Source organism: Solanum pennellii, chromosome 9, assembly GCF_001406875.1.
Source record: "Solanum pennellii chromosome 9, SPENNV200".
Classification (NCBI taxonomy): domain Eukaryota; kingdom Viridiplantae; phylum Streptophyta; class Magnoliopsida; order Solanales; family Solanaceae; genus Solanum; species Solanum pennellii.
In genome coordinates, this window is record NC_028645.1 from 40,677,321 (window position 1) to 40,690,341 (window position 13,021).

The 13,021-nt window shown below is 40.7% G+C and overlaps 1 non-coding gene across 1 annotated transcript; it reads right to left on the reverse strand.

Annotated features, from left to right (window-relative positions):
* Positions 1 to 12,264: 12,264 nt before the first annotated feature.
* Positions 12,265 to 12,371, reverse strand: LOC114074114. Its single transcript, XR_003574596.1, has one exon. It is a non-coding gene; the product is annotated as a small nucleolar RNA R71 (small nucleolar RNA).
* Positions 12,372 to 13,021: the final 650 nt, after the last annotated feature.

Consider the following 13,021-nt stretch of genomic DNA (forward strand, 5'->3'; position numbering starts at 1 on the left):
TGAACGAATACTTCTATCGGGGAAAGGATGATTATAATAAAGCGGTGTTGGATACTATAGTAGATGGTTCTTACGGGGAGTGTCCTTATGCTGAGATTGCTGAAAAGTTAGAGAAAATCTCCCGGAACAATAAAGCTTGGAGTACTCGGAAGTCAGATACCTGGAGAAATACCTTCGCAGTGGAGTTCACTCACAACCCAGCCACAGATGAGATTCGTGAAGAAATGGCTTAGATGAGAACTAAGCTTGGGTTTGTATTAAAACATATCACTGGGGGTGCAGAGAAGATAAATGCAGTTAACTACTTGTCTAAACCACCACCACCAAATGATGAATGCTATTATGTGAAGGATTCCTATCCGGTAAATGAGCAGACGGGGGGTTTCTGACCGAGTGCCAAGGCTCAAATCAGGATAATTGGTGCCATGGTCAAGGGAACCAAGGTCGGATCTATGGTAAATATAACCGCGAGGGTCATTATGTCCGAGATGGAAACTACAACCGCGACAACAACTTCAACAGGGGTAACTACGGTAACAGAAATGATAGGAATGGGCCCTATGTCCCTCCTCAAAATCGTGAAGTTAGTCCTAGGGATGGTGGAGATAGTATCGCGCGAGTTGAGGATATGTTGCACAAAATGATGAGGAGTTTCGATGCTAATGATAAGCACATTAAAGAGTTAAGGAGTGATTTAGCGGGTATTGGGCAGAAAGTCGATACACATGCAATATTGATTAAGCAGATCGTGTTGCAAATGGCCCAATCATCTGCGACTGTGAACACACGGCAACCGGGCACTCTTCCTAGCAACACTATCAAAAATTCAAAAAATGATGCACACTGTATTGCAATCACTACTCGGGGTGATAAGCAAACCATTGACCCACCTATGCCGTCTAATGAGGAAAAAGTGAGAAAGGATAATGATAAGGTGGTAGAGGGTAGTGGTGAAGCAGAAGATAGCACTGGAAAAGATGCGAAAGCACCTATAAAGGTAATTCCCATGCCTAGACCACCACCCCCCTTTCCTCAAAGATTAGGTAAAAAGACCGAGGATGGTAAATATCAGCGTTTTATAACAATGTTGAAGCAGCTTTCTATCAATGTCCCTTTGGTAGAAGCTCTAGAACAAATGTTCGGTTATGCCAAGTTTATGAAAGATCTAGTTACAAAGTAAAGATCGGTTACTTTCGAGGATGATGATAGAATGTTGCATTGTAGTGCTATTGCTACAAGATCTCTCGTACAAAAGAAAGAAGATCCGGGTGCATTCACAATTCCTTGTACAGTCGGGTAATTACAATTTGCGAAAGCATTATGTGATCTGGGGGCAAGAATAAATTTCATGCCCCTTTCTATTTACAAGAAGTTGGGTTTGGCTGATCCAAAGCCCACTGCGATGCGGCTACTAATGGCCGATCGAACAGTGAAAAGGCCTATATGGATACTCCACCATGTGCTAGTAAAAGTGGAGTCGTTCATATTTTCGGCTGATTTTGTTATTCTTGATTGTAAAGTCGATTTTGAAGTTCCTATTATTCTTGGGAGGCCATTCATTGCTACGGGTAGAGCCTTAGTTGATATGGAAAAGGGGAAGATGAAACTTCGGTTGAACAATGAAGAAGCGACCTTCAACATTTGTAGGTCCATGAGGCAGAGTGGTGAGCTCCAATCGGTGTCTGCTATATCTTACAAAGAAAAGATCAACAAGCACCATGACCTACCAAGTGAAAAACGAGAGTTTATGGTTGGGGATTTAATGCTTTTATACAACTCTAGGTTGCGTTTGTTTTCGGGCAAGCTCAAGTCCAAATGGACTGGTCCTTACTTGGTTAACAACTATTCCCTCATACAGAAGTTGAGTTGGAAAATAAGGAGGGTGTGCGGTTCAAGGTGAATGGACATGCATAAAAATCTATTTCGGGCATGCTGAATCAGCGAATGAAGTGATCGAGGCATACCATCTTGATGAAGTCTGAGTAATCAAGTGTCCTCAATCATACCGCGACGTTAAATCAGGCGCTTGTTGAGAGGCAACCCAATACTTATAGTTTTTCTTTCTAGTAATGATAGCATTTTCTACTAATGGGTTTTTAAATTTGCAGGCATACAACCAGGAAATTCTGCATAAAATCACTCTGTAGCACTCATTGACGGACCCATCGACGGCCCGTCACGAACACAACGGACCATCGCATTAATCCATCGTGCAAGGTACGTCTTTCAGTTATTATCAAAACTAGAGCACACGCGATGGAAGTAACGACGGACCATCACAACTGCGACGGACCGTCGTCGGGGACTCGTCGCGTCATTAATGAAGCGTACCCAACCCGACCCGACCGGGGGTTTTTTAAATTTCTTAACATTTAAAAACCCAACCACTTCATTTCGCCCATTTCCTTCCCTCTTCCTCCCATTTCCCTCCCTTTTGAACTTCCAATGTCCTACCTCTCTTTCGACCGATCATTTTCACAAATTTCCCCATTCCTAAAAATCCATGCTCTACTAGTCGGAGTCTGCTGCTGTGGTTCTCTACTTGATCACCAAGTACCTTTCTCGCTTGTTTTTCTCAAATTCTCAGGCATGTATCTCTGATTTCTACCCATTTACATTGAATTTTTGTTTATCAATTAGTATTAGCCTATTTCTTATTGATGGGTTCATTCTTTAATACATATTCTGTCTGACCTAGGTTGAGAATCCTCAAAATTGCCTTGTTAAAAATCTAGAAATATGTTCTTTAGCATTGCTAGTTTACTAGGTATTTGGGTTAGACACATGTAGGTTAAAACACTAAAAATTCCATTTGGGTCATAGGGGATGATTGTGGCATCCCCAGTTCTTTCACTGAATGACAGCACGAGACCCCGATGACGGACCGTCGTACCCACGACGGGCCGTCATAGGGTCCGTCCCAATATCCCCAACACCCCACTGTCCAATTTTCTCCAAGTGTCCACCAACGGACACATGCGACGGACCGTCGTGGGTCCTGCACAATCGTTCTGGTTGTCATAGACCCTATTCCTAAGGGTCTCTCAATTTTTCTAAGTGTCCTCTTACATATACGACGGACCGTTGTACCCTCGACGGTCCATCCTGCACAACCGTTCTGGTTGTCAGAGACCCTGTTCCTAAGAGTCTCCAACTTTTTCCAAGTGTCCTCTGAAGGACACCTACTACAGACCGTCATACCCTCGACGGTCCGTCCTGCATAACCGTCATGACGGTTATAGACCCCTCTCCTAAGGGTCTCCATACTTTTTCCAAGTGTCCCACGACGGACATCGACGACGGACCGTCATCATCACAACGGTCCATCCTGCTTATCCGTCATAATTGTCAGAGACTTTCCTTCAGGGGTCTCCACATAAACACAGTTTAAGTCATACATGATGGACCCCATGACTGTCCATCGTACTCACAACGAGCCGTCACCTGGTCCGTCGTGTTTCACTGTTACTATACAAATGTCATTACATCTTGACTCTTTTATTTATTTTGTGTCGTTTTGCTTGTCTTGTTTGCTCCTTCTAGTACTAATATTAATTCTTTACATGTACTATCTATTATGGCACCAAAACAAGATCGAGTCTACGCACGTGGGCGATTGAAGTCTGTCGCCCTGTCTGCCCACCTGGTCATTGGCTCTGATGATGAGCGTGACCCCGAACACGGCACCCCCAGGGTTTCTTCCACCCCATCCCGAGCTGCACGTGCTGCCAGAGTAACGCCAAAAAAGGTGGCGTCCAGCGTAGTCACTGCCTCCCAGTCTGATGAGGAGCGCACACTGACCGGCAGACCTTCTGGGTTAGCTACTCATGTAGAAGGAGCATCTGGCTCCTTAGGAGTTTCGTGGTCGGAGGAAGCCTCCGGGTCTGCTGAAGTCCCTGCACCCGCCACAGCTGCACAGTCTGCCTCGTCTGATGAGGCTGATAGTTCTGAATCCACACCCGGCTCACCAACTCATGCTCTCACCCCGGTTGCCGACTAGCCCAACCGGTGGTGTGTCGACGGGTAGTATCAACTTTATTCAGACGCAAAGTTTCTGAATGATAAAGTGGTCATGACACGGACCCTTACATTGGAGAGGCGGGTCCTTACGGGAAGTCTCCCGACTATGCCAGAGATCCACAGGCTCTTCACAGACACTGACTGGAGTGGACAGCGCGTTCGTTGGGCCGTTATAGTGAAGAGTTGGTCCGAGAGTTTCACGCCTCCAACGTGGCTACTCTCAGATCACAGATTGATAGGCGGACTGCCCCTGCCAAATAGGCCCCACTGGAGCATGTCCGAGTACGTGGCATTCAGGTTGATATCTCCCTGCCTGCCATCCGCCGGTATCTATACGGCGAGGATGTTGATGCCAACCAGACCCCTCTCACCGCCGAGTTTGACTATCGGTGGAAAATTGTCAAAGATGGCCAATTCTTGCGTGAGCCATCGCTGAGAGAGACCACCAAGAGGTGGATGGCCCTGCACTTGTCTATTTATGCAGAGGGTGCTGACTTGGTGACCGAACCGAAGGGAGACATCAAGAAGGCTAACCTGACCTTCACAGCGAAGTTCTTATGGTTGATTGTCTGCCACTGCCTTTCCCCCACAGCAACTTATAATATAGTTACATGGGATCTTGAAGTACTGATGGCGGCGATGAAATGAGGTGCACTTTTCTTGGCTTCTACTGGCGGTCATGCACGAGAGGGCTTTTAAGGTCACAACTACTTACCCTTTCCCGTGCATGATATTTTCTTTATGCAGGTCCGCAGGTGTGCGCATCTGGCACATTGATCATCTCAAGACCCCGCTGGGCACTGTTGATATCGGCCTCATCAGGGATGAGGCCAATGAGTTGGCTCCACACAGAGGGCCCCGTCCTGAGTTGCCTCAACTTGGTGACAATCTTGCTGATATGGTAGCACAGGCTCGCACGGCTACGCAGGCTGCTTCCACTAACACTACCCCGGTCGAGTCTATCCCGGGTAGTAGCACCGCCTCGAGCTCCTCTCGCTCAGTCCCTTTCCCCGCTCTGGTCCCGCTTGCTAGGGTCCAGAAACTAGAGGTACAGATGGCTACACTTCTGCATCACATCCAACCTTGGATGCAGAGGTCTATTGCTGAGGCAGAAGAGCGCTTGCAGCGGAGAATGGTCCAGCACACAGAGCGGACGATCGCTGAGGTTCATCAGCTCTTGGACGCTTTTGAGTTGAGGCTGCTAGCCCGGCCAGCCCCTCAGGTGGATGTGTCGACCTTTTAGGCTGCAGTCGAGAGTCTTCGCGTAGACATCGATATGATCTTAGAGGCTAGGGTGCCCGAGTCTGAGGCCCCTTCTACAGAGCCTGCTGAGGAAACAGTTATGGCGGCCTTATTCACCACTTCTGAGATTCCACCACCTCCCCCTCGAGAACATGTCAAGAGGCGTAGGGGTCTCGAGGAGGATGAGGCTAGAGCACGGAAGAAGGAGCGTCGTGAGATGGAGGCTGTGAGGAGAGCCTCGCTTGCTGATGAGGAGGCGCGTCGGATGAGGGCTGTAGAGTTAGCTGCTGGGGAATCTAGCTCCAGAAATGTGGAGATAGCGGGAGGCATTGCTGATAGTGTTGTTGCTTATGAGGACACTACTGAGGGTGTCGAGATTATAGAGATAGTAGGTTCCAGGGAACCGGACCTACCAGCTTGCTGATCGTCGGCGCTTTGCGCCCCAGGTTTGCTTCACCTACAACTCTCGTATTACAATTTTTTTATGCATTGGGGACAATTGCATGTCTTTTTTTTGGGGGTGGGGTAAATGGAAAGAGAGTGCTAGGGTGAAGTTTGAGTTGCCCAATTCACTATCCTCTTTTGGGGTTTTCTTGCCTGTGTTCTTTTCCCCAATAGACTGATTATTTTAACTGTTGAACCAGCATGTCTATATCTTGTGTACATAGCTTAGCTCTGAAGCATCATGTCTAAAATGACATCCTGATAAAATGAAAATGATGCATGACTAGGCATAGTAATTGATAAATGTATGTCTCTAAGCATGACATAGAGATACACCAGTGCATGTCCCTAAGTCTAAAATTCGAACTAGGTGTCTGATAATCTGGTAGAGTAATGAGATGTCAAGTGATTGTGAGGAAGATTTGAATAGTCCACTATTTGTACTGAGCTAGAACTTGCCTGGTTAGTCCTGCTAAAAGTAAGTTGTAATAGACAATTAGGAAAGGATAATAGGCCCTTGTTCAACATAGCCTATTTTTAGCCTATATAAAAGAAAACCAAATGAAATTAATCCTTCTTTGATCCAAATGATTTGAGCTTAAGCTAGACCTTTCTTTTTCACCCCAACTGAACTTTTCTGGGAATAATGTGTTGTCCCTGGTCCCTCCTTGGACATGTGCAACTCAGCTTATGCCAAAAGCATAAGTTGAGGGTGGCTAATGCAGTAAACAACATTTTTATTGTCCTGACCTAACTTTGGGTATTGTGTACTTTGACTCATGGCAAAGCCATGAGTTGAGGGTGGCTATTATGAGGAATGCTCTGGAAAGTGGGGTTGAAAGAACAAAGAGAGAGAAAGAACAAAAGTAAAATGACTCAAGAATCAGTTGAAAGAAAAGTGAAGTAATAAAAAAAATAATACAATAAATACAAGCAAGAAAAGAAGAGAGTCACTTACACAAATGAAGAAAGAAGGGAAAATAGAAAGGTAAAAGAATATGGGAAATTGGGAGAAATAAAATGATGAAAAGAGGTATGTTTAGACGATATGTCAAGGAGGGGAAAAAGTCACTAAAGTATACATAAATATACCCTACCTGACCCTGAGCCTATGTTACAAGCTAAGAAAGTCCTATCGTGATCCTAAAAGTTGTATAACGAACTTAAAGAAGTGAAAATAAGGGCAAGCTTATGGCAATATGTATAAATGAGTTGTGAATCTGTTCTGAGAGTGAGTGTTGAAAAGTAATCCTTATACTCAAACTAAAATCATTGTGTGAAAAATGAGGATAAAGAAGAGAGAAGCAGAAGAATTTGCAAAGTATGGGACGACGGAGTCCATGACAGCCCGTCGTGACAACGACCACCCGTCGCGAGGTCCGTCGACCCAGCCGGGTTTTGACAGATTTCCAGCAAATAGAGTCCTTCTTTGATTAGGTTTTTGTTTTTTTTATAAAAAGTTTGAAAAACCTCGTTTTTGGGGTTAGACTCTTGGTGATTAGACTCTCTTATAGTTAGAATCTTGGTGATAAGACTCTCTTATAGTTAGACTCTTGGTTATTTTAGTTTCTTTTGTGGATTAGACTTTGTGATAATTATTACACTTTTGGGGAACCTTTAGTCTTCGATTAATTTCAGTAATTGATTGTTGGTGATTTTGTTGATTAATCAAGTGCATTTCTGGATTTTATTCTTTCTCATTGAAGTAAGTGCATGAATTCTTATATTACATATTTGAATATTGTGATTATGACTATGGGTAACTAAACTCCATAACTAGGGTTGTCGGAACCATGGGCGAATAATAAGATAAAATCTAACTAAAATAACAATTCTAGAATAGTGTCTTGCATGTATTGATAATTCTTTTGCTTAGAAGTCTTTTTAACGGATGGCCAACGTTAGAACTCGCCTTAATGCTACTTGCCGGACCAAGGAGGTAGATAATAGGAAAAGAATTATCAACATAGATTTAGTGTATACTATCTAATATGCTAGTATTGATTGGTATGAGGTAAAAACTTAGTCAAATATCGAATACGATGCTTAATATGAGGTAAAGGGAAGGGTTAGTATAGCAACACACGTAGCCGGACCAAGGTGCGGAGTGAAATTTTTTAGATGCTGGACGAAGGATTTAGAAATACATAACTTATCANGGTAAAGGTAAGGGTTAGTATAGCAACACACGTAGCCGGACCAAGGTGCGGAGTGAAATTTTTTAGATGCCGGACCAAGGATTTACAAATACATAACTTATCACTATGCATGCAAGATACTAGGAAAGAGTTGTTATAGTTAGAATTATCAAGTTAGGAACCTGCGGGGAACACGTAAACCCTAGTTACTTTTACTAATTGATTAAAATCCAACATTTGAATCTGTTAGTTGTCTCCTTTAATTTAGCTAGTTATTTTCATTAATTTATGAATAAAACCCCCCTTTTTATTGTCTATGTTTTCCAAGGAAATAATTGACTAAATAGTAGTAATAATAGATTAAATTTAAGTCTGAACTATTTTCCTCGTGGGAACGATCCTAACCTCATTAGCTGGGTTCTTTACTTGATACGACCGCTTTACTTCTTATTTGAGAAGTATGTTTGAGCGTATTAGTAATACGCCCTCCATTGGTGTAAGGTGTTACAATACTGGATTCCTCACTTAGATCTTCTAGTCTATGTCGGTTAAGGAAAGTGTTCCTGTAAGTAAAATTATGTAATGGACTGAACACTAACAAGGGTGACTTTAGAGGTTTGACTTAGCCTAGGTAGGGGAATCGGACCCTACCTATGCCTTGCACTAGTTTGCCTTTAGGGAATCCTTAGGAGTCTGTTCTTGAGTTCTTATAATGTATATGCTATGAAGATGTTGACTTTACATGTTGATAATCCTTTATGATGTTAGTTTAATTTCTGAACATGCTATTGGTCTATATTGCTAAATATGATGACGATTATTTTTGAAGATATGTTATGTTGAGTTAGGCATTATTTGTAATCATTTGTTTTGCTTACTTGATTGAGTAAGTTTATGGGGCTTTTCTTGGTCGTTGCACTTCTAGGATAAATGGTGGGTTATGAATAAGTGTCTAACTAATATTATGATGTTACAAACTATTGTATATATTAACTTTACTATAACTTGTTAATGTTGGTCTTGTGTTGTACATGGGTTTTGCCTATGAATTATGTCATTATTGGCTTATGTGGATTCCTTATTGTGCATAAGTCTTTTCAAAGTACTTTAGCATGGTTTTGATCAAATGTCCTCATTAGTATCTTTTCACTTGTTTATGTGAATATACCCATAATAAGTACAAGTGTGTACTAACCCATTTTTGATGTTTAATACAATTGTAAAATCCGACCATTTATATTAGAGAAGGCTTTCAAGACAACTTGTATTCTTCTCTTCCAAGTTAGGTAGGTCATCACTTTCCTAGGGTGATGCCATTATCTACCTATTGGATGTTGTTTAGTCTTAAAGAAACATTGTTCATTCTCTTTCATTTTTTTACTACAATTGTAAATCCTATATGTGGCTATAATTGTTTATGTAAGGGCTATGCCCAAATTGTGATACTCTTATCTAGATGGTTTAATATGAGACAATGTTATAGACTTCTCATGAGACTATCTTATAATATACTTATGTGCAATAAAAGTAGAAGACTATGTACTCTTCTTATACGAAGGGCCTATGTAAACTCGATAAATATAGATCATGTGGAAGCGAGATTTCTATGTAAACCTCAATGTAGAAGTAGTCGAAAAGTTTAAAATTTTCCGCGTTTTTAACCTATTAATGTAATGATGTATTCTAAGAGTATAGTCTTATTGCTCAAGAGGACGACGATGCTGGTTACGTCTAGGGGTGATCCTTTGATGTGACATCAATTACCCTCCTACACAACACATTCCCCCACTTAAGTTATACCTATCTAAAGCAATCAAAAAACCACAATGAACTATAACTTACCGGGGCCTCTATTCCAGATTAGCTCTTTGGCCCATTCACATCAATTCTTTTTAAGATCCTTACCAAGAATGTTCAAGGTGTCATTCTTCAACATCCTACTACACATCTCATAAGGTGGAAACTCATACTAATCTTAACATATGAAATTCAAGACTAACAATCAGCCTTACTAGTCAAACATAACACCCTCCTCTTAGGATTGATGTTTAGAAATACTCTTTTAAACATCACCTCATTCAACTCTTAGGCCCCACTAAACTCAACTTCATGATATAGAAACTCCTTCTTAAGAATATGCCTTAAACAAGAACTTCAACCCAACATAAGGACAATTTTAAAACATTACTCATTCAAAAGGGGAACTTCCCACTGTTACTATTGTCACATTCCTTCGACACTCGTCACATATACACCATAGCTTGATACTATCATTGCACATAGCTTACAATACAACTCATTAACCCCAAAAGGACCTCATTTTACCGATATAACTCTCATCATGCTAGAACTACACTACAATTCAATTTCCATTATAATATTTCAAATTTTATAGATAACACATAGGCATATATTGCATCACATCACAATCATCCAAACTCACCTTCACATCCACTCATCTAGTCACAATACAAAAATAAGCATCAAAACCCACATTTATTCCATCAAACCTTTAAACATCACCCCTTAGAAGCAATCATATGTAGAAGACCACTGGACAAGGGAAAGTAAGAGAGATATCATATGAAGTTAAGCCCTATGACACGACACAAGAGTAATAAAGAAAGTGAAACTCTATCGTGTTATAGCATCTCACTCATAGAGGTGTTGCGACTCACGCCTATTAACAATACTATATTAGACGTGACTTGTGATACTTTGGACCCTAAACTATATCCCAAAACCTTATGCTCTTCCGCTAATTTTGTTACGATCTGTAAGTACACCCTAGAAGTTAGGGAAACCCTAAGGTCTGAACAAGGCGTACTGGACCTTTCAAAGGTCTTGTACTAGACTCTTAATTATCATAACACATGAAAAGTAGTGTGAATTAAAACTTTTCACAATAAATAATAATAGGGAAAACATCTTTTATAAATACTAAAGGACAATCTCATCGTCACAAACCAACTTAAACACACAACATAAATATCATACGGACACGGCCCTCTACATTTAATGAAATAGATAAATAGTCTTATACAAATCTTAAAGAAGAAATTAAGAAACATAGACTGTGGCCTCGAACATATGAGTACATACTTAGTCTTGAGAGTGTCGATTTCCAAGTTTGTCTTCTAACCGTAAACTTGCCTCAAACCTATACTTATAGAGTACATAAAATTATGGGGTAGTACAAATATTGTACTAAGTATGGCATATGCAAAATCATGCAAAAGGGGACATTTTAGTAGAAATAAATAATTCATTCTAATTAAGTAATACTTCAATGAATATAGAAGCACAATAACATATGAATCATCATTAAACAAATAAAGTGAATATTCCATAATCTTAGCATAAAAATGCACATTACAGTAAATTCAAGATATCATACACTGAACACATTTCATACTAACTCGCAATGAAATTATTTCCTTTGAGGTTTCCTAACCAAGTTATACTAAGATTTACTAAGGTAAGACATGGAGGAACCACCCATATAATCCATTCAATACACAGCTAAGTAATCCTCAAGATTACCAACCATAGTCTTACTTCACACGGGTAACAAGTCCACACTCTATAAGTTGACACTAGAGGAACATACATGCATTAAGGACTTCCCATAGGTGACCTTCTCCAAGTGGACTTACATGTTACACTAACTGCAATGTGAAAGTAACACCCCATACTACTACTCCCACAAAGTGCTCTTAGAGGATTCCCTTGAATTAAGCACACCACCATCATCATTCATAACTTCATCGTATATGACATAACTTCAACATGATTCTTTAACATTACATATAAGACCTTAACATAGGAACAAACTTTGATGCATGGGAATAGATTTTGAGAAAGGGGTGTCTGCGACGTGGTTGCATCGCAGATCAAGTCCGCGATGCGCCAATATTTCACAAACGAACAATTTTTGTTGCCTTGGGAAGCTTGCTTGGGCAATGTTTGGGTCCTCCTTGGGGACCCTTAGGGTGGTCCCCATGGAGTCGTACTCAAACGTTTTGACCCTAAACATGTCCCTATAGGTGCTAAGGTAATCCCCACTTTTTTTAGACTCCAAACAACACACATAAACACATAACAAACAAGGACACACAGCACACACCAGACTAGTTTCCGAACATCTTGGTCGTTCCTTGACGTTTGACTTCCAAACTTCACCAATTGACTTCTAATGCTAAACTACGTCAACTCAACTCATTATTAAATTATGGAATACATGTGAAGCTCTTGTTTGACGTACTTCATTTTTAGGGTTGTAACACTCACTCTATTCCTTTTCTCTTTGAGAAGGGGATCAAAAAGATGGTTGAATTAAGAGCTCATAAATTTAATAACCATTTGGAATAATGTAGAACATAAATTCCCCATTAGATTCTTTCCATCTGGGAAGATTGCTAAATTAAGGAGTGACATTTAAGTTTTTAGATAGAAGGTTGGTGAGAACTTAGACCACGCTTGGGACAGGTTCAAATTGATGTTTATGTATTGCCCTTATCATCATCTTGCCAATGATGTGTTAGTCCATACTTTCATTGAACGTTTTGATCCTAACTCCAAGATTTTTCTTTTTTCAGCTGAGGTGGAAAAGCTATAGAGAAGACTTGTGCTGAGTTATACACCTTTCTGAATCAGATTTCTCAAGGAAATCTAGAGTGGAACAGAAGTGGACTAAAACCGATAGTTCATAAAACTCCAGGTGTATTAGCGATTGACGCAGTGACTTCTTTGATTGCACAAATTTCGGCCAAGAAGGATATGATGAATACATATTTTAGTAACATGGCATTGGGACAAAATACCACTCAAGTTAGTTTTTTTCAACAACCACAATCTTGGTAAGAGATATGCGGAGGACGTGATCATAGTACAGAGACATCTTATGCAAACACAGACTCTATAAATTTTGTAGGAAAATATCAGAGAGGATGAGTCCAACAAAACTATGGAAATTCACATAATACAAGTTGGTGAAACCACCCATGTAGTTTTTGGGGTGAAATCAAAATCAAAGAGAAGGACATAATCATTATAGGCCACAAGGTAACTCACAAGGATACCAATAACAACTGCAAAGGGAGCAACCTAAATAACAAACTATTAACATGAGTGTTGAGGAGATGTTAAAAAAAATTATGGAGAACAAAGCTCAATTA